At 46.6% G+C, this 24235-nt stretch overlaps 1 protein-coding gene and 1 long non-coding RNA gene across 4 annotated transcripts in view; both read left to right on the top strand.

Annotated features, from left to right (window-relative positions):
* Positions 1–24235, top strand: part of SUSD6 (sushi domain containing 6) — an 89886-nt gene that overhangs the window by 43229 nt on the left and 22422 nt on the right. The window lies entirely within an intron of this gene.
* On the top strand, positions 511–22935 carry LOC116862225. Its single transcript, XR_004381610.1, has 4 exons — positions 511–521; positions 2568–2574; positions 8223–8225; positions 22423–22935. It is a non-coding gene; the product is annotated as an uncharacterized LOC116862225 (long non-coding RNA).

Below are 24235 nucleotides of genomic sequence, written 5' to 3'. Positions count from 1 at the left end.
TGATATTAGTCCCTACCTGCGGACTAGTCTAACACAATTGGTGCTTCATGATTGTTAGTTCGTTATTGTTTGTTTCTTGTCTCTTTATGTTTTCTCTCAGAATAAGTAGAGTTGAGGTCTTGTAATTTAGTGAAACCAGGACCTGGTCACTGACACTCTAAACTTCGTGATCTCGGACACGCCACTTAGCCATTCCGTGGCTCAGTTTCTCCATTTATGAAACGAAGGAGTTGACCCAGATACCTTTAAGGTCCTATCCAGTTCCCTCCTTCTGTATTTTCTTGATTCTGAGGACTTTCTGATTGAAGCCGGTGAGGTGCAGGAGGCCTAGCAGCAGCTGGAAATGCAGCCGTGAGCCTTTTTGAGTTTGTATGATCCTTATTGCCTTCCACAGTGCTCTGAAGACCTTTCCAGGTTCTGTTCATGTGGTCCTCTACACCCGGCGTACTTCTAGGGAAGGGCATATTTGGGTTTGTACCATAGGCCTCTGGGTGATGCTAGAGAACCTCCATAGAGCCTCTGTATTTGCAAGCACCAGTAGGGTCTCAACTGATGCTGATTTTTTTTTTTTAAGATTTTATTAATTTATTTGACAGATCACAAGTAGGCATAGGCAGGCAGAGAGAGAGGAAGGGAAACAGGTTCCCCACTGAGCAGAGAGCCCAATTTGGGGCTTGATCCCAGGAACCTAGGCTCATGACCGGAGCAGAAGGCAGAGGCCTAACCCACTGAGACACCCAGGTGCCCCTGATGATGATTTTTAAAAAAGATTCTATGTATTTATTTACTAGAGAGAGCATGCATGCACACAAGTTGGGGAGGAACAGAGGGACAATGACAAACACACTGTGCTGAGTGGGGAGCCCAGTGTGGGACCTAATCCCACAACTCTGAGATTACGACCCAAACTGAAATCAAGAGTTGGACGCCCAGCCGACTGAGCTGCATGCACCCCTCAACTAATTATGATAGTAATGTGACCCCTACCAGACTTCATTAGATATGTACAGATGGTAGTTTTCTTTGGACAGCATTCCCTAGAGAGGGATCTTAGCTAAATTCTAGAAGGGGACTTTGGAAGGATAGGGGCAGTGTGGTGTAGTGCAGTGTATAGAGTCCCCATAGCTCAGTGCTCTCTCTCATTCTCTGTCATCTCCCACCACCCACTTAACCCAGCACATACAGATAATGGTGCAGTCTCATCTATGATTTTTCTTTTGAGCTGCTGGGAGAAATAGTGACGTGTCTTTTGTTGCACTGTAGCCTTCTCCGCCACGCATGTACTGATCTTGTCCATTGCCTCCTCTTCACCCTGCTTTGACACTTAATTTAAACCTTTGCCATAAAGCCTAAGACCTCTTTGGTTGTGAGGAGCTCCTAGCACAGTCAAGGAGGCCGCTAATGATTGGGACCCCACAATGTGGGCATTGTGGCTATATGAAGTTCCAGAGGAAAAAGTGGCCAGGATCCACCAACATACAGCCAGGTGAAGCAGGGCTTATGTTCCCAGGGCCTGCAGCCCAAGCCAGAGATGCTCTGTAGAAGTGGTAGTCACAGAGCCACAGGATGTGAAGACCCTGTCTTGTTCACCACTGTAGTCTAGAGTAGAAGTTGGCAAGCTATGGTCCCTGGACCAAGTCCTCTATGCTGCTTTTGTATGGCCTGTGAGCCAAGAATGGTTTTATATTTTTAAATGATTGGGAAAAAATCAAAATAATATTTCATGTATATATAAAAATTGTAAGTTCACATTTCAGTGTCCATAAATAAAGTTTTATTGGAACATAGCAATATTCATTCATAATATATTTTGTCTGTGTCTGTGTTTGTATTATAGTGGCAGTGTTGGGTAGTTGTGACATAAACTGTGTCACCCCCAAAACCTAAAGTATTTAGACTTTAAAACATTTAGCCCTTTATTGAAGAGATTTTCCACCCTGCCCCTAGCCCAGAACAAATGGTGCTCAGTAAGTATGTGCATAAGTGGAATGACTGTCGGAGCTAGATTTTAGAGGTCATGTACTCGCCTAGGGTCCTACGGCCAGGATCAGAACCTGGCTTAGTGCCTGGTATGCTACCAAGACTGTCTTCTTCCCAGGCTGCATTAGGGGAGCTGTCCCTTTGTGTGACCTGGCAATAGTAGGGTAGAACGTCTGCCTCTGGTTTCTGAAGTCTTTAGCCTCTTTAGCTTCATTAAACCATTCCACCTACTGCCACCCTCCTTTTTATGGGCTCCACCATTGCCTCCTCCCATTTCCCACCCCATTTTCCAACTACCCACACCTTCCCAACTTTCCATCCAAGGTCTGAATTCAATTATCAGGGACTGATGGTTTCAGACTGGCTGGATAAAGGGATTATTATTCTCCAATGTGGAAAAACGTATGTCTGTAGTGTGGGCTCAGAGCAGGATGGAAAAGTTGGCTCTGTAGTTTTTTTCCTTCCCCCATCTGCACAGAATCCTCCCTCCCCTGCCACCCCACCCCCAGGTCTTTTCTACTCCCCGTAAAATGTGTACTGGCACAGAGCAGGATGCAGGCAAGGGAAGGGGTGGCCCCATTACTTAGATCCAGTGTACCATGGCGCTGCCAGTGCGTTTCCCTCTCTGCAGTGGCTTCTCAGGAAGGAAGGCACCCACTCCTTGGCCTGAAACCCGAGCACACCTGTATGGCTGTGCCTGCCATAAGCAGCTTGCCAGACAGGCTTGCCAAGAAACCAAGACTTTCAGATACTCTGAGGTCAAGGAAAGGCAGTTCAGTTCAGGAAAGGTTCCCTTTTCCTCTTGGTATGTATCTTACCAGCTCCTGTAGCTGCACCTGAACACCCATTCCGGAAGCATTTTAAAAGGAGGTGCTTGTAAATTACACAGTCTTTGTTACCCAGTGGGCTCTAGTAGACCTTGAATGTGCTTCTGGGAGAGTCCCACTGGACATAGGGAAGTGGGCATCCTGTAGGGGGGCAATTCATCAGTGTAGTCTCTGGTTATAAAATACCACAGTCACCTTAGTCTTGGTCATAATTGCTCAGGTGTAGAAAAGAATCATGTAGGACAGGCACTAGAGAATTCTGGTGCAGAGTTATGCCATGATCAAGGTTCAGTTTTCCATCTTGGTTTCCAGAGGCAGTAGGTCCAGCTTCCCCTTTGGTCATTCCTTAAACAGAGATGGAGAAAATTATTAGAAGTCTCCTTTTGGGGAGTGACAAAAGGAAGAGCTTTTTTTTTTTTTTTTAAGATTTTTATTTATTTGACAGAGAGAGATCACAAGTAGGCAGAGAGACAGGCAGAGAGAGAGGGGAAGCAGGCTCCCCACCAAGCAGACAGCCTGATGTGGGACTTGATCCCAGGACCCTGAGATCATGACCTGAGCTGAAGACAGAGGCTTAACCCACTGAGCCACCCAGGTGCCCCAAGGAAGCATATTTTACCTTCACACCTGGTTCACACTGTGTAGGCAGACCAAAATTAAAAAAACAACAACAACATACACACACACACACACACACACACATACACATATACATATACATACATATATATGTGTGTATATATATATATAAGCTGGGTACTCTGGATATATATATATATATATATATATATATATATGACACATATATACATATACATACATATATATATATATGCAGAGTACCCAGCTTGCCTCTCTTCTTGGGCTAGAGAGGAATTAGGGTCCTGACTGTGTAGCAGCCTTTCTCAGATCTCACAACTCCTTCCCTTTACCTGTGATTTAAAAAAAAAAATTAATATATTTATTTGAGAAAGAGCATGAGCAGCAGGGGGAGGGTCAGAGGGAGAGGGAGAAACAGACTCTTTGCTGAGCAGGGAGCCCAGTGTGGGACTCCATCCCATACTCTGGGATCACAACCTGAGCTGAAGGCAGATGCATAACTGACTGAGCCCCCCAGGTGCCTTTACCTATGATCTCAAGAAACTTTATCTAAAAAAAAAGAAAGAAACCTATGTTTTATGACCTTAGGCAAATCATTTGACCTCTTTGTGTCTCCTTCAAAACAGAAACAAAATCCTTGAGGATGTGAGGTTGGTGTTGTGTAGCCTAATAAAAATGATTGGAGGATACTTGGCATATAAAATGTGTGCTGTAATTACCAAATAATGACAACAACAGAGTTGGTATGTGACCCGCTGTTGAGTCATGCTGGGCAGGAGATTTTTATGCAGATGACATTCTTTGCTGTATTTAAAAAAACAAAACTAAAGATGCAAAGTCATTTTTTGTGTTCAGGATAAGGAAGTGGGACCAGGTGTCTGACTTGACCAGTTGAGGAAGGACTGGTCTTTTTGAAACCCCTTTGCCTTCCGGAAAGGTCTAGTGTGATGGTCTCAACCCGGCTGCTCGCTGACTCATGTGAAAAGCTTTTGATTTTCATTCTCTCCCTTTCCTGAGGGGATTTACTAGAAAAAAAAAAAACTCTGTATTTTACTTGTTTCTGACTTCTAATTTTTTTAAGATTTTATTTTGAGAGAGAGAGAGAAAAGCAAGGAGGGGAGGAGCAGAGGGAGAGGGAGAAGCAGAACTCCCAATGTGGGGAAAAGCAGGGAGCCCAATGTGGGGCTTGATCCCAGCTCTCTGGGATTATGACCCAAGCCAAAGGGAGACAGTTAACTGACTGAGCCACCCAGGTGCCCCTGTTTCTGATTCCTCCCCCCCTTAAAGTGTTTTCCATGACACTCTAAGCCATGTTAAACGTCACACAAGCACCCAAAGCAATTTTAAAATAGCAGGGAAAACAGCCATCTACGTTTCTATGCGTGAGAAAGCCTGGCAGTTAGTGTTCACTGATGATGGAAAATGCTGAGAACAAGGCTCTCGGGTTGGATGTGGCTTTGGCCCTTGACTTTGCTGTAGCTGAGAGAGGTTGACAGGTGGCCATCGCCATCTCTGAAGGGATCTGGGGTCAGAGATAATGTACACTGAGCTGGGGGGAGAGGACAAGCTGGAAGCTGATGCATACAGAGCATCATTCATGTGTCAGGCTCTCTGTGTATCATCCCATTTGAAGCTTTTGGAAAGGCTGTGTGCTGGGTGGTCATGTAACCATTTTATAGATGAGAAACTGAGGCAGAGAGAGGTTACATAACCCTCTCAGAGACAGGCAGCTGTCAGTGGAGAAGCTGACTGGGATTTGTGCCCAGTCTGTCTTAACTCTGCTGCCCAGGGTCTGCTGAGAACCACACTGCCTGTGCTGAGTGGTAGGCTTCTCTGAGACCCATTTCTTGTGTCACCCTATTGGAGCACTCAGGGCAACCTTCAGAGGATTCTTTTGACAGAAAGAAAGATGCCGTCTGTATTTTTTCCCCTGGATAAAGGATGAAGGAGTCATCACTGGGTTACCATGTTTGCCTCTGGTGATTTCTGTTCTCATCTACAATGGCCCTTAGTTGTTTGGTTCCCAGTTTAGGCACAAAGTTTGCCAAGGTGGTTCTATTCTTGGAAAAGAACAATAGGAACCACAGCAATTTGTTTGCTAAATGAGGATGTAGTTCCCAAAACATCCGCACAGCATCTTCCTGTCAGTTGTAAACACTGCCGATGAAGTGATGTAATCTCTCCATGGTGTAATTACCTGTGACTATAAAAAGACTTGAGGATTGTGGGAGGAGGCTGGATGGGTCATTATGGGGCTTGCTGAAGGGTGGCATCAGGAAAAGACATTGAGAAATTACCTTCCTCAGGCTGATTGTTGTTCAGGATAAGGAAGAGAACACTGTTGAGAACACTGCAGACGCGTGGCATCAGCCTTGCACTGTAAGTTTTGAGGAACAGAAACCAGGAGTCCAGTGAACTGAACATCTGAGTGGGTCTTACTTTGGTTAAAGCCCTCAGTCAACACAGATTCCACCTTCTAAGCAAAGGTGCCCTACTACCCAGGCCTAATTTGTGAGCGAGGATGTTATCCTTAGATGCCCAACTCCTTCTGCAAAAGAGGCCACAGGATGCTTTAAAAACAAAACCGAAAAATCTAGGGCCTGCTTTCAAAGTTCTTAATTATTCTGGTAGGTTTGCAGGTTGATTCTTTTCCTCACCTCTTACCCTCTGGGAGATTCCTTTCCTCTGCCTCACTCAGGAGGGTGAGCCTGCGGAGGGTCTGAGCAGCCCTCCACTTCCATTCTGGGTGGCTGGCTGCTTGGAGTGTGGCCAGGTCAGGAGTGACCTTGGTCTGACTTGGGTGAGCTTTGAGGCCCAGAGGGACAGCAGTATTTAGAGAAAGCCTTTCTGTGCTGCTGCATGAAAAAGGGTTGTTGGCTGCTGATCTCTCCTAACCCTGTTTACCTGCCTCACCTGAAGCCAGCCTAAAGCATGAAATCTGAATGTACTGGAAGATAGGGTGAGATTATAACTATTTCTTTTTTTTTAAGATTTTATTTATTTATTTGACAGAGATCACAAGTAGGCAGAGAGGCAGGCAGAGAGAGAGGAGGAAGCAGGCTTCCCACTGAGCAGAGAGCCCGATGTGGGGCTCAATCCCAGGACCCTGGGACCATGACCTGAGCTGAAGGCAGAGGCTTTAACCCACTGAGCCACCCAGGCACCCCGATTATAACTATTTCTTTAAAAAAGTTAATTTATTTGTTTATTTAAATAATCTCTACGCCCAACGTGGGGCCCAGAGGTCAAGAGTTGTATGCTCTTCCAGGTGCCTGGGTGGCTCAGTCAGTTAAGTGTCTGCCTTCAGCTCAGATCATGATCCTAGGTCCTGGGATCGTGTTCTGTATCAGGCTCCTTGCTCAGTGGGAAGTCTGCTTCTCCTTTTCCCTCGCTATTGCCACTGTTTGTGCTCTCTGACTCTCTCTCTCTTTCTCTCTCTCTGTGTCAAATAAATAAAATCTTAAAAAAAAAAAGTCATGCTCTGCCAACCAAGTCAGCCAGGTGCCCCAGGTGCCCCTAGATTATAACTATTAAAAAAACATTGTCCCCTAGCATTTTTTCACAGAGCTGTCTCTTGTTAGGTGGGATAGGATTCAACTCATCAACACCTTAGAATAGTAAATACCACCTGCAGCTCTCATGGGGCCATTGAGGTCACTAGTACAGCTCAGTGTGACATCCGGCTGTCATTATTCTTCAGGCATGCGCCTTGCGTGTTGTTTTTAATTCCAGTGTAATTAACATATGGGGTTATATTAGTTTCAGGTGTACAGTATAGTGATTCAACAATTCTGTATATTAGTCAGTGATCATTACGGTTGAGTGTACTCTTAATCCCTTTCACCTAATTCACCCATCCCCACCCCACCCCCCCATAACCATCAGTGCATTCTCTGTGGCTGAGAGTCTGGGTTTTTTGTCTCTTTTTTTTCTTTGTTGATTAGTTTTGTTTCTTAAGTTCCACTGATGAGTGAAATCACATTGAATTTGGCTTTCTCTGACCCCTGCTGTATTTCACTTATGTCATGTGCTTCACTAAGCATTATGTCCTCTAGATCCATCCATGTTGTTGCGGATGGCAAGATTCTTTCTTTTTTATGGACTCCTTGTTTTTGGAGAGGCAGTGCGTTCTGATTAAAAGCATGGACCTTGAAGTCCACTTGCCTCAATTTGAATGTGGCCCCTACTCGTAGCGATCGGTGTTACCTTGGATAACGTTCCTGACCATACTGTCTTTGTTTCGCTAGAGTGGGGATGATAATAGTGCCTACTTCATAAGACGATTGTGAGAATTAAATAAGATTGTATATGTAAAGCACTTAGGACATGGCCTGGCATACAAAGAAATAATTCCCAGGTTGAAAGAATGGGTTTGGCTCCCCTTTTTCCCCACCCATAATTCCCTCTACGCATCTCTCAAGTCAAGGCTAAGGGGACTCCTTTTCGCCCTTTTCTGAACATTAGCACCTTCAAAGCCTATTCTCACTATTCTTCCAGTGGCTGGATTCCTGTGGCTAGAATTGTGCCTCTTCTCCTTCCTCCTGAACCCGACTCCTCATCCTTCAAAATCCAATTCGAAGTCACATCTTCTATGAGACACCGCTCATGCCCTTACTACTAGAATTAATAGGGTCTGGGGGGAGGAGAGTAGGCTTTGTGTGTATTTCTTGCATGGAATTAGTAGGAGCTCCTAGTCCTTTCTCTTGAGGTTGTCAGAGAACAAGTTTCCAGTTCTGGGAACCTTGACTATTTTTGATGGAAAGGAATCAGCTTGTTAAGACTTCTGGGAATTAAAGGGGGTGCATGGGTGGTCAGTCGGTAAAGCCTCTGCCTTTGGCTCAGGTCATGATCCCAGGGTCCTGGGATTGAGTCCTGCATCGGGCTCCCTGCTCAGCGGGGAGTCTGCTTCTGCCTCTACCTTCCCCAACCTCCCCGGCCCCACCACTGCTCATGCTTTCTTTCTGGTGCGTGTTCTCTCTCTCTCTCTCTCTCTCTCTCTCCCCCCCCCCTTAAATAAATAAATAAAACATTTAAAAAAAAAAAAGACATCTCGGAATTGCAGCTTTGGGAAGCCTGAACCCCTTGTTCTGCAGACCATGATACACACACCCTATAGACTTGCTCCAAGACCTAATGACTCGGGGTGGCCAGGGTTGCTGTGGTACCTACTGGGTTTGGTATTTTCCTCAGCAGCATTACCTCATTTAGCAAGCGTGTGTTGACATAAGGTGGGCAGGGAGGACAGCAGGAAGTATATAATGCCATGGAGGGCTTTCTGGGGCCAGGCACTGGACTGGATTGTGGTGGAAGGTCTCACCTGTAGTTGGGTCCTTGTAGTATGTCCATGAGAGGAGGGCAGCTGCAGCCAGGGCCAGTGCTGTACCCCAGAAGGAGCACAGAGCAGACGGCTCCTCTGATCCTCTGATGTACTTGGTCACTTGCTGACCCCCCTGCTGCACACCAGGACTGCACCTGCTGCAGTTCTGCGTGACGCATGCTGTGGTCAGGACAGGCCCTGGACTAGAGGACTACATGTAAGAAGGGTTCCTGACTCGGATAGGGAGGGCCCCAGTAGCTTTTTCTGAGGGAGAGAAGTCTATACCCAAAGCTGGGAGGCAAATAGGAGCCAGCGAGTAGGGGAGACGAGATTTCATAGTAGGGTTAAGAATGCAGTCTTTATATGATCTCTCTGATATGAGGAATTTGAGAGGCAGGACGGGGGTCTTGAGGGGTAAGGAAGGAAAAAACGAAACAGGATGGGTTCAGGAGGGAGACAAACCCTAAGAGCCTCTTAATCTCACAAAACAAACTGAGGGTGGCTGGGGGATGGGGGGGTATGGAGAGGGTGGTTGGGTGATGGACATTGGGGAGGGTATGTGATATGGTGAGTGCTGTGAAATGTGTAAGACTGAGGATTTACAGACCTGTACCCCTGGAGCAAATAATACATTATATGTTAATAAAAAAAAAAAAAAAGAATACAGTCTTTGGGGCCAGACAGGCTCGTTTGAATCCTAATTCTGCCACTAACACATAATATCACTTTGAGCAAGTTTCTCAAAGTTGATGTCCTTCAGTTTTCCTGTGTGCAGCATCGGGATGATAACACACTGGCCATGCAGGGTTGTGGTGTTCTCTCATCGTTGTTGTTCTGTGGCACCTCACCAGTGGCAGGGACAGGCAGCATGGTGGGGGCAAGTGTAAGGAGGACAGGGAGAGAGTCAAATGTAGTGTCTGCTCTGCTTCCTTGACCCTTCCTTTCAAACTTGCAGTGCCACTTCTGTTGAAACCTTGGAAGTCCAATACATGCTGTCCCCTAAACTGGTGTGCCTCTCGCCATGCTGGATGAAGGGGTGGTCTCTGTCTTGGTGGAGCAGGATCGGAAGCTGAGGTTTCAGAACAAAAATAAAGTCAAACCTTAATCTGAGAGTTCAGAGATGGGGCTGAAGATCACCAGCAGCACAGTGTGGGGGAAGCTTCTGGGAGGTGAGAAGCTGCTGGTGCAGCCAGTGCCTTTCCTGCTGAGTTGTTCAGTCGAGGAGGAGGAGGAGAGGGAGTAGGAGGAAGAGAAACAAGGTCTGGGCTGGAGTGTCTTAAAGATCAAAGGGTTTTAAGAGAAAACAAACACCAGCTAATGGATTCAGGGTTGGATGAATCTAAACAGGGAAATAAAGCGGGCTGGAGGAGGGTGTTGGTTTTGGTACAAGTTGTAGGAAAGGTTGGGGCTGAGAAGAATTGGTAGTTGTGCCCCTATTGGCCTGTGGGAACTGAAAGTGACCAGCTAAGTGAGATCCCTTCCAGCCTGCTGGAGGGGACAGGGTCACTCAGGAAAGGCCCCTCATGCTATGCTTCAGCCCAGCCAGCCCATGGGAGGAGTTTCTGACAACGACTCCTCCTTTCAGCCAGTCTGACTCCTAGCACGGGGTCCCATGGGGGTCTAGCTCAAGTCCGGAATCCCACGGGAGGCTGAAGGGTGGAGGAGGCTCCTAATTGATTTGGAAGGGAGAGGAGTGGAGGAGCAGCGGGCATCTGGGGTGTGCGGATATATTCCAGGAGTCTTCAGCCTGGATCCGTGCTGGGGTAATCGGAGATGCCGGGGTGAGGACTCTCTGTGATTTGGTGTGTTTGGGGCATAGAGAACTTTTGTGACTGCCAGTCCAGATATGTCTCGGATTTCTTCAGAGTGGCTCTCGGCAGAGGAACTCATTGTCCATGCTCTTGTTCTCTCTACCTTGTGGTGGTTAGGCAGGGCAGATGTTTTGAGGTCCCTCTCCCTGGTATTCAGAAATTCTGTTAGCAGTAATGGCAGACCTGGCCTTGCAGGAATAATTAAGACTGTGGATAATAGGATTAGATGAAGTCATATATGTAGAAGTGCTGGGTGAACAATAAAAGTCTATTCTAATGGAAGGGATTATTATAATAATCCTTTTTTTAATTGGGGTCTCTTTTCCGAATTGCTCAAAGCACTTGGTTAACAGTAACTGGTTAATCCTTCATTTATCCCTGGGTGGGAGGCTGGCATTTAGTGGCCCCTTTTTATACAAGATCAAACTAAATTTGCCAACAGAGCCCCAAATCTTGAGTTTGAAGCCCAAATCTGTGGAGTGGAAATCTAAAGCTTGGATCTCTGAATGTGAGGTTGTCTCATTTCTGGGAATAAAGAAGGTGGAAGGAGAAAGGGAGACATCATTTAAAAAAATTTTGTTTTTCTGGGGCACCTGGGTGGCTCAGTGGGTTAAGCCGCTGCCTTAGGGGTCCTGGGATCTAGCCCCGCATCGGGCTCTCTGCTCAGCAGGGAGCCTGCTTCCTCCTCTCTCTCTGCCTGCCTCTCTGCCTGCTTGTGATCTCTCTCTGTCAAATGAATAAATAAAATCTTAAAAAAAAAAATTAAAAAAAAAAATAAAAATTTTGTTTTTCTTCACCGTCAGGTTAGACAAGGTTCTCATAGTCAGGGCTTTGAGAGATGTGGAAGTCCAACACCCATTTTTCTCTAAGAAGCCAGAGTCCCTTTTGAGAATAAGGCCCCGGGATAAGCTAGAGAAGTGGAAGGCTAATGAGTGTAGGTATGGGACAAGGACAGAGAGCGGGAGCTGGCAGGGTTGTTAATGCTGTTCTCTTAAGGCTGTGGTTGGCAGTGTCTGCAGTGCCAGTCCTGCACCCCAGTCCCACCTTCCTGACACACACCCCTGGAGCCTCACGTGCTGCTCCATTGTGTCCCAGGAAGTGTCAAGGGACCCATAGTAGGTGCTTGTTGTCGGTCTCAGGGTGAAACCCCGTGGAGGGGGTTCAGAAACCTCCCTGAGTGTCTGGCCCAGGCCAGTTTTACTGCAGAACAAGTACCTGCAGTTTGCATTTTGTGGGACGGCATCCGGGCAGAGCAACCTCAAGTCAGTGCCACAGCCAGGGAGAGGTCGAGGCCCACGGAGCCACCTTTCTCCCTTCCGAAAGGCCTCATTAGTCGGGAGTTGGTGAAAAGAGGTCCTGCGTCACAGTTCGCATTGCAGGGTCACCTTTCTCCCCATGCCCAGGCTTTCCTGCCTCTGGTTAAGGCTTAAAGGACAGTTGATGTATTTTCTTGCATAAGGTTTTGGACCCTGGAAGCAAGAATATGCTGAGTTGGGAAGTTTCTCCTTCCAGTGGCAGCTACATGGACTCCTAGGCTTGAGATTCTAGAGGTCATTCAGGTGTGTCATTTAAGAGTCACATATTGGGAGAGAAGTAACAGGTTGAACCTTACAGGTTATATGCTCCATTGGGCCTCAGATTTGAGCGTGCATTAGAATCCCCTGGAGGGCCCAGATTGCTGGGCTTGCCTCCAGACTTTCTGAGTCAGCAGGCCCAAGAATTTGCATTTCTGCTAAATTCTTGCATGCTGCTGCTGGTGATCTGGGGATCACATTTTGGAAACCACCAGTTTACACTTGAGGTGAATAAGCCCATGTGATCTTTTCAGAGCAATTTTTGGTAAGGTGGGGACAGAGGGATAGAGAGGTCTTGAACCCACTGTGGGGAGAAGTGGTTCAGAAATAGGATGTTGCAGGCAGGCCCATGTAATTTGGAAACTGGGAAAAAGTTAAGTGAGTAAGGGAAGAAGCACACAGGTCTGTCTCTGACCTTCTGTGGGCTGGTTCTGGTCCTTGCCCACTGTCCTGCAGGGAAAGCGCAGGAGGGAGTGTGGGGTGGACCTTGCGAGCCTCTGGCTGGGTCATCCTGGGCATCCTCTCCTCACCCACTTCTTACTCTGCCCTCTTAGGCAGTAGTCAGCCCTGGAAGCCTGCATTTTAGGAAGTCTTTCCACAGCTCAAGGTCTGGGGTGTGAGCAGTATGAGGAGCAGAACCCCGAGCTGGGGATCCCGGGCACCGCCACAGGCACCGCTTCCAAAGAGCAGTAACCGAGGCCCCTCATTTGCTCAGTGCTGGGGGGAGAGGTGGACTAGCTTTCCAGGGCCCGTTAAGCTCTGATACCTCTAATGCCTCTTTTGATAGCTTCCGCCACCATGCTCAGGAACTTCTGCGTACCTGGTACCTGCTTTTAATGTTCTACGTACGGGAAAACTTGTGTTGATAAGCAGTACTGATCAGAATCCTGTCCAGAGACTGCCTTGCCGAAAGTGAAACTAGAGAACAGTTTGGGAATTGGAGTAACTTTTCTTTCTAGAGAGTCTCTGGCCTGTGCCATTATGCTGCTTCCATAAAACCTGTGTCCAGAGAGGAATGACTCAGCATGGTCGTCGGGCCCCAGGCCCGTTTCTGCACATTGTCACACTTGACTGCAAGGTTTCACAGGCTTCCTGTTCCCTTCTCGTTTCCAGGGTGCTCAGGATTGTTATTCCACTTCTTCCACTGCCAGGCCTGGTGCTCCTGGTAGGCCTGGTAAATATTTGCTGGGTGAATGGCATAGAGGCTTGTATCCCTGTACCTCTTTTCTTTTCCTTCAGTTTCTGCCTCCCTACCTTCTTCCAGCTTGGCATAACTGTCCTCCTTTGCCCTGCCGCCTTCCCTCCCTCCGGACATGTTTCATCTCACCTGTGAGCTGGTGGAGCTAGCCTGCCCTGTTTGTGTATTGAGTGTGGTGGGGTTTGGGGGTGTCTGAGGACATCACAAAAGGCCCTACTCAAGCCATCTGTGTGAGGGGGCACCTCCTGAGCTCCCCCGTCTTTTCCTTTTCCCTTTGCCCATTTTTCTAAGGTACCTGTAAGTTACAGAATGTTTTCCCCATCCTAGAGGGATTTGCTGTTCTTCAGATTGAGTTTGACCCCGTTTTCCACCTTTATTTCCTGATGTTTGTATTGGCAGGCTAAGAGACTCCTGGCTTGGAAAAATTAGCTCGTTTGCCTCAGAACTATTGTCTGGTCCTGTCTCTCCGGCCTGTCTGCAGGGGCAAACAGAAGATTTCCCAGCCTTGGCTAATTGTCACTTAGCCCCTCTGATCCTGCCTGGGCGGCTTTCAGGAAGCTCAAGAACTGAACAGCCCAAGGTTTTTATTGAAACAGGGAAAGATTGAGATTGATTTAATTCATTTTAAGTCAAATCTTCAGCCTTTTGATGATTCCATTAATTTCCTCCCTTCTGAAAAACCCTCCTGTTAGTGGTAATTGGAAATCTTGACTCTGTTTCTCATTTTCCCCCACTACCCTGCTTTAATCAGAGACAGCTGGATAATGCACTCTGCTTTTCATTTGCTGGAAGAGTGGTTTGAAGATGATTTTAATGACAGGCTTCGACAGAGACTGTGGCTACACTGAAGTTCACACCCACTTGGAGGCCTCAGTCTCACCTGCTCCTATAAAATTTTACTTAGTTCTTGCTGTACAGATGGGAAGGATTCCCCATGGCCTCTCATCCCAGGCAGTAATGCAAACTCTCCTGTGGTGTGCCAGACACCGTTCTGGTTGCCAAGGGTTTCCCTGGCACCTCCTCCCTGCCCAGTGGGGGTGCAAAGGCCCAAGTAGGTGAGGTCTAGCTGGCTGGTGGCTGCCCACAAACCTTGGGAACTGTGGCCTCTGAGGCTTTATTTCTCTGTATTCTTATGGTTTCAATCCCTGTTTCTGTGCTTTTCCTTCGTGGGCTGGAAAAAGGAATAAATAATACAAATCAGCTCTTGAAATCAGAGAAATAACGGTAGCAGTAGCTGCAAGAGCTTATACCGTTGGCAGGTGACAACATGCAAAACACTTTCTCATGTATCATGTCATGTTGATGTCCTCACAATAATGAACTGCTCACAGCCAATCAAGGATAAAGCTGGGATCTGAGCCCAGGTTATCCCAAAAAGCAGATACTTTTTATACCGATTTTGTGTGTATGTGCCTATGTGTGTGTTTTAGTATTGACTTCCCTATGCCATTGTCTTTAGCATTAAGTCAGCCATTTAAGTGTTAAAAAGCTGTTATATATACACTGGGCCCTCTTCCGGGAACTGAGGCCCTCACATCTAACTAGAGGAAAGGTAAGAATACATTTTCATCCCCCTTAAGTGGTTCAGGTACTGAGTGCTATTAAAAGGAAGAGAATTCATGCTGACATCGTCCAGGAAGGTTCTTAGAAGAGCAGGGACTTCCACTGGGGCTGGTGGGAAGGGATTTCTGGGAAGGGGAGTTTGGTTGGTATTTGGCTGCCTGAGACTCTGGGATACAGTGAACATGGTACAGTTTTGGTCCCTTTATCAGACTTAGGAAACCAACATCTGCTGGGGTGATGCTTTTCCAGCGTTACTGTGCTTTTAAAAATTGATTTGGGGTGCGCCTGGATGGCTCAGTGGGTTAAAGCCTCTGCCTTCGGCTCAGGTCCTGATCCCGGTGTCCTGGGATCAAGTCCCGCATCGGGCTCTCTGCTCAGTTGGGGAGCCTGCTTCCCCCTCTCTCTCTCTGCCTGCCTCTGTGCCTACTTGTGATCTCTCTCTGTCAAATAAATAAATAAAATCTTAAAAAAAAAAAACTATTTAAAAAAATAAAAATAAAAATAAAAAATTGATTTGGGCACCCCGCGCCCACAAAGAATCATGTGGTTGGTCTGGGGTGCGGCCCTACAGTCTTCATTCTCTGAGAGTTTTTCCACAAAGACAAGTAGTCTTAACAGCCTTTCAGTTCTCCTCAGGGAAGAAACCAAGGGTGCAGTTATTTCATTATTTCCCTGACAGAGGCAGAAGCTGTTTAACCAGTTGCCCCCATCGTTCTGTCACAGGTTGGGGGGGGGCACACTTTGAAAAACACTGTACCATAAGGGCATGCTCGTGCCTTCCGTGTTGCACGAAGGGGACCTGATTTGGACATCATAGAGATCCCCCTCCTATGGACTAAGCTTTTAGGATAAAGTAAGGAGGAATGGATGGAGTGGAGGTTAAATGATGAAAATTGACTCTAGCAGCAGCCCGGGCAATCTGGCTGCTCCCTTGTCTTGAAGGCAGGTGGTGGGGCCGTTGAGGCTGAGCAGCCTGAAAATGAAGTCCATGCTCAGAATTACTGCATGTTCCTCTGACTATCGAGAAAAGTATTTTTACAGATGCTATTTGGTAGCTTAGCTTTCAGATGAGTGTGTTGGGGTTAGGGGTGGTGGTCAGGGGTCAGTCATTAGGTGCAAACAGGTCTGGGATTTGGGGTCCTATACAGTGAGAGCCCAGGAAAAGGTAATCCCAGGTCTTCCATAGGATTTAGCAGTTTTGGTGAATCTTGGGATTTCTGTTTGTATTTTGGGACCAAATGGGACTTTTGGTGGTTAGGAGGATTAGATAAGTTACCAAGTTACCAAATACCCCTGTTAAGAAATGATATATATGCCTTAGTTTGGGATTGTAAAATATTGACACTTAAGTGTGCACTAGGTTCCAGGAGGTAGCCACTTGAAATCTATTATCTCATTTTCAGTGTTTCAGTGAAAATTTTCAAATGTTAAAAACATTAAAAAACTATAGAGACGAATATCATACCTGGGGCCTTGCTGCCCAGATGTATTATTTTGCCATATTTGCTTGAGAAGTGTCCTAAATTCACGTGTATCCTTCCAACCATGTTTGTGTGTGTTTTTGCATACTTACATGTGTATTTACATGTGTTTTATATATTACATATACAGGTTTTGCACATTTATACTTAGATTCCTAAGCAATATGGAATATTGTTTTATATGTTTTTAAATGTTTGTAATTTCCCATAGCCCACCCTGCCTTCACTCAGCATTGTTTCTGAGATTTAGCCATATTGATATGTTCGTTTTACCTGCAGTATTCCATTGCATTGTGTTAATATACCAAAATATTTGTAACCATCCTCTCATTGATGGATATATAGGTGACTTCAGTTTTTCACTGTTAGGAACAGTACTGCAAGGAGCATTTTTTTTTTTTTTTTAAGATATTATTTATTTGACAGGCACAGCAAGAGAGGGAACCCAAGCAGGGGGAGTGGGAGACAGAGAAGCAGGCTTCCTGCCAAGCAGGGAGCCCGATGCCGGGCTCGATCCCAGGACCCTGGGATCACAACCTGAGCTGAAGGCACACTCTTAATGACTGAGCCACCCAGGTGCCCCAACAAGGAGCATCTTGTACATGTGTCATAAGCATGTATACAAGATTTTCTCTAGCATACATATCTGGCAGCAGGGCTGCTGGATTAACAGAGGTATACAGCTCCAGCTTTCTACATGTTGCCACATGGGTTTCCAAAGTAGTTGTATCCATTTCCACCACTACTGATGTATAGGACCATCCTTAGTTCTCCACCCGCTCTGCAATACCTGATAATTGTTAGATACTAATTTTTGCTAGTTGATGGGCATGAATCCACATGTGGCTTTAGTTTTGTATTTCTTGATTACCTTCTCATTTTGTAGATGTTTTAAAAGATTTTATTAACATGGGGCTCAAAACAACCCTGGGATCAAGAGTCACATGCTCTACCAACTGAGCCAGCTAGGCCCCTCCCTCCCTTTCTCTGTGTCTGAGGTTCTTGAGGGTCCTTAAGATCCTTTCAGCAGGTTGACAAGGTTTGAAACTGTTTTCATATCAGTTCTAAGATGCTATTTGCCTTTTCTGTACTCATTCATTCTTTCACAGGTGTGGGGTAGAGTTTCTGGAGGCTACATGACATGAGTTAACATGATTGCTGTGACATTTTTTTTTTAAGATTTTATTTATTTATTTGACAGAGATCACAAGTAGGCAGAGAGACAGGCAGAGAGAGAGAGAGGGAAGCAGGCTCCCTGCTGAGCAGAGAGCCCCGATGCAGGGCTAGATCCCAGGGATCATGACCTGAGCAGAGCCGAAGGCAGAGGCTTTAACCCATTGAGCCACCCACGCGCCCCTTTTGTTTTTATTTTTAAATTTATGAATACACAATACAGATTTTTTTAGTTTCACTTTTGTCTATGATATACATTGATAGATGTAGCACATAGATAAATCTTTGGGGGATCTTCAATTTTTAATAGTATAAAGGGGCCTATAACAAAGAGTTTGAGAACGATTGCTGCTTTCAATGTCAACTTTATTAATATTTTTTCCCTTCTGGAATGTAGTGGGTTTTTTAAAACTTATTTAAGAAATTCTTTCCAATTTTCATAAAGATGGGCTCTTATATTTTCTTCTAGAAGTTTTGGAATATATTTTTGTGAGTGGCATCTGCTGTTTCCTAGGCTCTTCAACCATGAGGGATAGTTTTTAAATTTCACACCCTCTTAAGAAACTTTTACATAGGTTGAATAGAACATTTCCCGCAAAGATCCTCACAATGGAATTTATTTATTTATTTATTTAGTTAGTTAGTTAGTTAGTTATTTTTTAGGGGGAGGGTGAGGGAGGGGATGGGGGAAAGGATCAGCAGGGATTTAGGCACCTTCTTCATATCCCTTTCATTCAAGAGAGTCTCCTAGCATTTTGCAAAGTACAGTAGTCTCTTGTCGAGGTGGTGTACACCCTCATTTTGGATCCTTGCATTCATTAGTTCATTGTAGCTTGCTGCTCAGGGGACCAGAACTTCCCAGTGACTGGGATTCTGGAAGCATATCTCCTTTTCAAAACCCCCACTTTCCACTAGACACTTGAGTTTGTTTATCATGGAAGCACCAGAGCACTTCATCCTGGTTGTGTCTGCGCTGGGCAGGTGGGCAGGCAGCTGGTGTGCTAACTGTAGTCTGGGGTATGAATGATGGCCCCTTACAAGAGAAAACGCTGCTGACATCCAACGCCTCATCATCTCTCTTCACACGTGTACTGGTTTTTGTCTCCAGTGTCTTCCCCACTTCCCTCCCCTCAAGTCTGTCTTCTACCCTGCTACCGGAGTAACTCTGAGAATTTCAGTCTTAGAACCAGCCTTCTCTCCTTAAAACAAGAGAAGTCAAACTCAGGGCTCACTCAAGGACGTATATTAAGGTGCATATGCCTTAGCAATGTAATCCTCATCTGTGCTTTCAGCTTCCTCTCTAGCCACTTCCCTGTCCTGTGCTCTAGCCTGCACTTTGTCATTCCCATAATAAAAATCCCGTGGTGCCTTGCGCTATTCCCTCCATCTCAAGTGTTGCTCTCCATTCGTGTGTTAGAGGAGAGCCTGTTTGACTCTCAGACCACCCAAAACTCAATGAGTATGAATTCGGAGAGGATGCTTTCATTTTCATCTTTGTCTCCCCACTGACTCAGTCTTTCCAATTAAAACGAACACTCGAGGTTAATTTCTGTTAAGTCTTTGTTTCACTTGTGGCTTTGTTAAGGCACAGCTGCTCAGTCTCCAACCCTTCCCCACAAGTTCCTTCCCCATAAATTCTGTTACAGGATTGGCCCCTGTCATTTTGCAGCCCAGTTGTTCAGTAGCTGCAAGAGAGGGGGATTTCTTTTGCGGTTAAGGAGCCCATGTAGACATCCTAGTAAATCTTCAGCACATCCTGCCTGCTTGAAGAGGATGCACTGAATGAAGAGGTTGGAAACACCTCGTCCTTCACTCTCCCCACCACCAATTCAGCCGTTGCTTATTTTGAAGTGTAGTAAATTGACTGGTATATTTAAAAAGTGCTACATGAATTGCATGTACGTGTTATGCTGCTGGCAGAAGGGCTGTGCTCGGAGATGGTACTGGGTGGTGCTGCTTTTCCCATTTAGACACACCCAGCCTCCCACCTCCCCTTCACAGCCTAAAAAATAAAATTTCATGAACCCTGGAAATCTGTTAGAGATGCAAATTAGGAAGATCAACTTTTTATTTTCTGAAAGAGCTTTATGACGGGAGTCCACAAGGTACCAAGAAAAGGGGCTTCGTCTGCTTTGCAAGACTACCGGCCTAAGTGGCCTTGCTAGAAGAGGGGTGGGGGTGGCAGTTAAGACAGGGAAGGCCCTGGGGCGCCTGGGTGGCTCAGTGGGTTAAAGCCTCTGCCTTCGGCTCAGGTCATGATCCCAGTGTCTTGGGATCGAGCCCCACATCGGGCTCTCTGCTCTGCGGGAAGCCTGCTTCCTCCTCTCTCTCTCTCTCTCTGCCTGCCTCTCTCTGCCTACTTGTGATCTCTGTCAAATGAATAAATAAAATCTTTAAAAAAAAAAAGACAGGGAAGGCCCTGCAGGGGGAGCTCAAGGCAGAGGCTAGCAGGTGGCAGGCGCCTTCTTCCTGTTGTTACTGCATCTGAAAGGAGTTGACTTTCTTTGGCAGTTTGTAGTTTATTGTAGTTCTGGAGAGTGTTCTCTAGGTAAGTGGGGAAAGTAAGACAGCACAAGGGGAAGAGTTATTATTCCTTGGGTTATGTTGCTGATAAGGGCAAAGCTAAGATTTGCTCTGCTGCACACTGCCTTCTAATTTATGCAGACAGGCTAGGTGGATACGAATTCTTAAGTTCAGGAGAAGGGGCTTATGCCACAGGAGTGAGGTCTGAAGGCTTACAAATGCTGTGTTGCTAGCTGTGGAGACATTAGGTCTTCATATGGACCTGGGCCTAAGAGGTTTCCTTTGTGGTTAATGCTTTTCTTTCTTGTTACTTAAGGAGCAGTGCTAATGTTGCTGTCATGTTTGAGTACTAGTAGCTACAAAAGTGAAATATTAGGAGTACCTAGATAAGGCTTGCAGATCAAGCAAATGATAGGGGTTGTCTCCTTCTACTCCAGTTTGTCCACACCTCCTTGCCTGAAACCCAGGCACTCTGGAATACATAAGAAAACAATCCTTATGTAATCAAACCAAATGTATGAAATACAAAATCACCACCCTACCACCCCCGCCAAAAGTGGTTATTGCCAAAAGATTTGCCAACCACTGAAGGTGTCTCTGTGCAGCTGTTTTCAATAGCAGGTGTCTCTGGTGGATGTAAAATACGATTGCATTCACACCCAACCTTTTAGGGTCACATTTGGTGTTGAAGGCCCATGAGGGAAAGAGGAGGTAGGGGAGCTCCCAGTGGCACCTCGGGCAGTATCAAGTGAAGCATTAGGTTGGGCCTCTGGCTCTGAACACAGTGCTGAGTCCCACGTCTGCCCATTAGGATCTGCCTCCTTTTTCTCCCTGCAGCTCCTGTTTCCTGTTCGCTGCGCAGCTGGCTCCTTTGCCAAGCATGAAGAGTCTAGATGTCAAATCCTTTCTCTCTGTCCTGGCAGGAATGCTGTTCTGTTTGTTTTCCAAAAAGCCTTTTTACACTTGGGGAATTTTTTTCTTTTCTCTTATGGGAAGTTGCTTCATCATTTCCCAAAAATATACCACACCTCTTGTTTAAACAGGGTGCCCTTGAAGAGCTTTGGAGCCTGAAGGGGGTGGAGATGTTGTGAAATCTTTTGTTCGAAGCTTTGATGCAAGCCAGAATACTGCTGTTTGCAGGCAGAAGTCTCGGAGTTTGCCAGGACTGCGTCCAGCAGTGGGGTGTGGGCAGGAGAGACTCTCAGGGAAGCAAGAGCTGGGGTCTTCTAAAGCAATTAATCAGTCCATGTTCTAAGAGGTCTCAGCCCTTCCAGATACAGCCTCCATCAGGTGTTTGTCCAGTGCCTTAAATGTGCCCAGGCGGGTAAAGGCAGATTCTATGTCCTTTTGGGATGTTCACAGTACCCTGGAAAGACAGTATCAACTCACGTGTAGCAACAGACGGTATGTAAGTGTGTGCTAGGTTGTGTGGCCGTGGATGTTTTAGCCCAGAGGAAGGAAGTTCCTTTAGGAGGGAGCACTGAGATCAGCCCTGCACAGGAGGTTGGGTTTGAATTGATGGAGGGAAAAGTGGAGGATAGTGAGGAGAGGGGAAGTTGAGAAGAACCAGAGGGCTGATCTGAGGCCATGGTCATGGGTGAGTAAGGCCAGTGCAGGTAACTCGTGGGGCTTGGTATTGGAGAAATGGGACGAGTCAGTTTGTGGAGAGCCTTGCATATCCAGCAGAAACATTTCTACTTGTAGAAAGAAATTGGCAGGCTTTCAAAGATTCTAAGAAGAGAGCATTGGAAAAACGTGGGCTTTGTTTTGTTTTTTTGGAAGATTAGTTTACTAGGGTAAATTGGAGTATTCTTCTAGGTGCGCAGTGGAGGGGTTCCCAACTCTATCCATAGTTCTTAGGGTGAAGTCATGCAGTTAGGTTCTGGCGGGGAAGGAATGGCCTGGTGGAAGTCTCTTATGAGCATGGTCCCAGGGGCCTGTGCCAGTAACCCTTTGCATCTCCCCTAGGAGGGCACAACAACTCCAGCCATGAGGTCGTTGCTGTCTGAGTAAGTAGGACTAGCTGTTGAGTGCCACCCTGAGTAAAGCTTTTTCCAACCAGGCCCTGCTCGGTGTAGAAGGGATGTCCCCTGATAGGCCCTGTGGGACCAGGCATAATGTGCTGCAGGTTCCAAGCCTCCGGCATCATTGTAGAATGTGAGTTACCAGGGACTACTGCTCAGGTCCAGTTGGTGCGAGTCACATCATGCCTAACGAGCAGTAAAAGTGCTGTTTCCACATCCTTTGCCAGTGTTGTGTATTGTTACCTTCCCCTGTACCTGTACCCCCTTAACAATTTTAAATAAGGAATTTGGGTAACTTTGAATTATAAGTAAAAGCAAAGAGGACCAGTGAAAACATGCTCTTCCTAATAGAGTATCTATCTAGTAGTTGCTCTTAGTGAAAAATGAAACTTGGGAAAATAAATTTTTGTTGAGAGATTGTAGCAGTTGAGGACAAACAAGCATAAGCAGGTTATGCTTATCGCAAGATCTATTAATTTCCAGTGGGAGGGGAAAGCGAGTGGTTGCCAAGGGAGGTACTGCTCAGTTCTCTTAAGTCAGGAAATGAATGACAGTTTCAATAGCAGCTGCTGGGCCTGGGGCCGGGCCTGCCACTCCCAGCCAACGCAGCCCAAGCTCCCTGGCACAGACCCACCACACGGCCAGTGTAGGCATTGTGGGTGCAGCCCTGGGCGGCAAGCAGTTCCTCTTTGAGGATCACCCCAGCCTGTTGCCAGGCCAGGGTGTAGGCCAGGCAGAGGTTCCACTGCCAGCCTTGGTTCTCTCTGTCTAGGGGTCTGCGTCCCTGGCCCAAGGAGAGGTCCTGGGGGGACACTTGGCTGGAGCCTTGCATCTTCAGCTGCCACTTCATATTACAGTCTTGTAAGACCAATGCTTTCTTCCTGTTTTCCCCAGGTACTCTGCTCTGGATTGCTGGTAGATAAACTGCTAAACCCATTCTGAGTAACCACTTCATTATAGTTACTGGGAGAGGGTCTCCCTATGGTTGTGGGAGAGGGTGCTCCCTAAAACAGGGCTTGACGTTCAGGGGCCCTGCCCCACATTTGGGGAGGGTCTGGTGGTCTTTATGTTTGTTTTTCTCTGTCCTTCTGAGAGGTGAGGCTAGATGGGAAGATTGAGGGAGACGCGGAAGAGGGGAAAGCAGCAGGCCCGGAGTTCAGAATCAGTTGCTCTGCAGTTTTGGGGTGTATGGTTTCATTTGATTTTGCAGAAGGGCTGCAGATATGCGTGGGCTAGCCCGAGAGGACAATACACACTGGCGTGGAGATTGTGAGGCACACTGATTCCATTTCCCACAGGCCAAGTTGCTCCTTGTTGGGGAAGGAACCATCGTTCTACTAACTTGTTCCACTGCAGGGTCTGGCCAGAGACATCTGCCAAGATTGTAAGGCTCCCTGATTGCATGTGCGACAAGCGTTTTCTCTCAACAACGCACAGAGGCTGGGGAAGCCCGGGATGAGCTGTCATCCTGAGGAACAGGCTTGGGGCAGGTGCTGATGAGCGCGACTAACTCTGGTGAGGCGCAGACCTCCGCCTTGGATATGCAGCCCTGGCTTCTTTGTAGAATGCAGGTGTGTGTGTTGCTGGGCCCAGAGAGCCTGGATCCTAGACACACTTCTCATTTGTATCTGGGCCTACCTAAGAATTTACTTTCTCTGAGTTCACTGATATGATTGTGGGCCTCTGGGACCAGGGGAACAAGGAGGCAAAGAATGCAAATTTGACTCCTTGTGAGATGATTCTAAAGCAACACTGAGCCACCAGCTTTTAAACATTTGTCTTTGGCACAACCTGTTCTTTGGTCTGTTGGAAGCTGACACCAGTTACCTTTGTGTGATGAATTTGGACTTTTGTGCAGCAGTTGAGGAAGAAACTCTTGAGCAGCCGCGGGTTGTGGCTACGTGCCCTGAGTGCCGTGCCCTGAGCACGTACGTACCCTGAGCGTGTGCCCTGAGTGCTGTGCCCTGAGCCGGCCCCAACTGTGCAGCCATGTATGCTGGAGTGGGACCTTGAGTGTTTTGGACCTTTATTTTGCAAGGGTGAGTTGAAAATGGAAAAAAGACATTGATTGCTAATTGTAGTTAGAAGAAGGGTAGCTCTTCTAACATTGATATAATTGAGGAAAAGCTTTTGAAAATTCAGTGGGCATGCCAGAAGGGGGGGA

Source organism: Lontra canadensis, unplaced genomic scaffold (assembly GCF_010015895.1).
Source record: "Lontra canadensis isolate GAN:19392208 unplaced genomic scaffold, GSC_riverotter_1.0 scaffold227, whole genome shotgun sequence".
In the NCBI taxonomy this organism is placed as follows: Eukaryota; Metazoa; Chordata; class Mammalia; order Carnivora; family Mustelidae; genus Lontra; species Lontra canadensis.
This window is presented reverse-complemented; position numbering and strand designations above follow the sequence as displayed.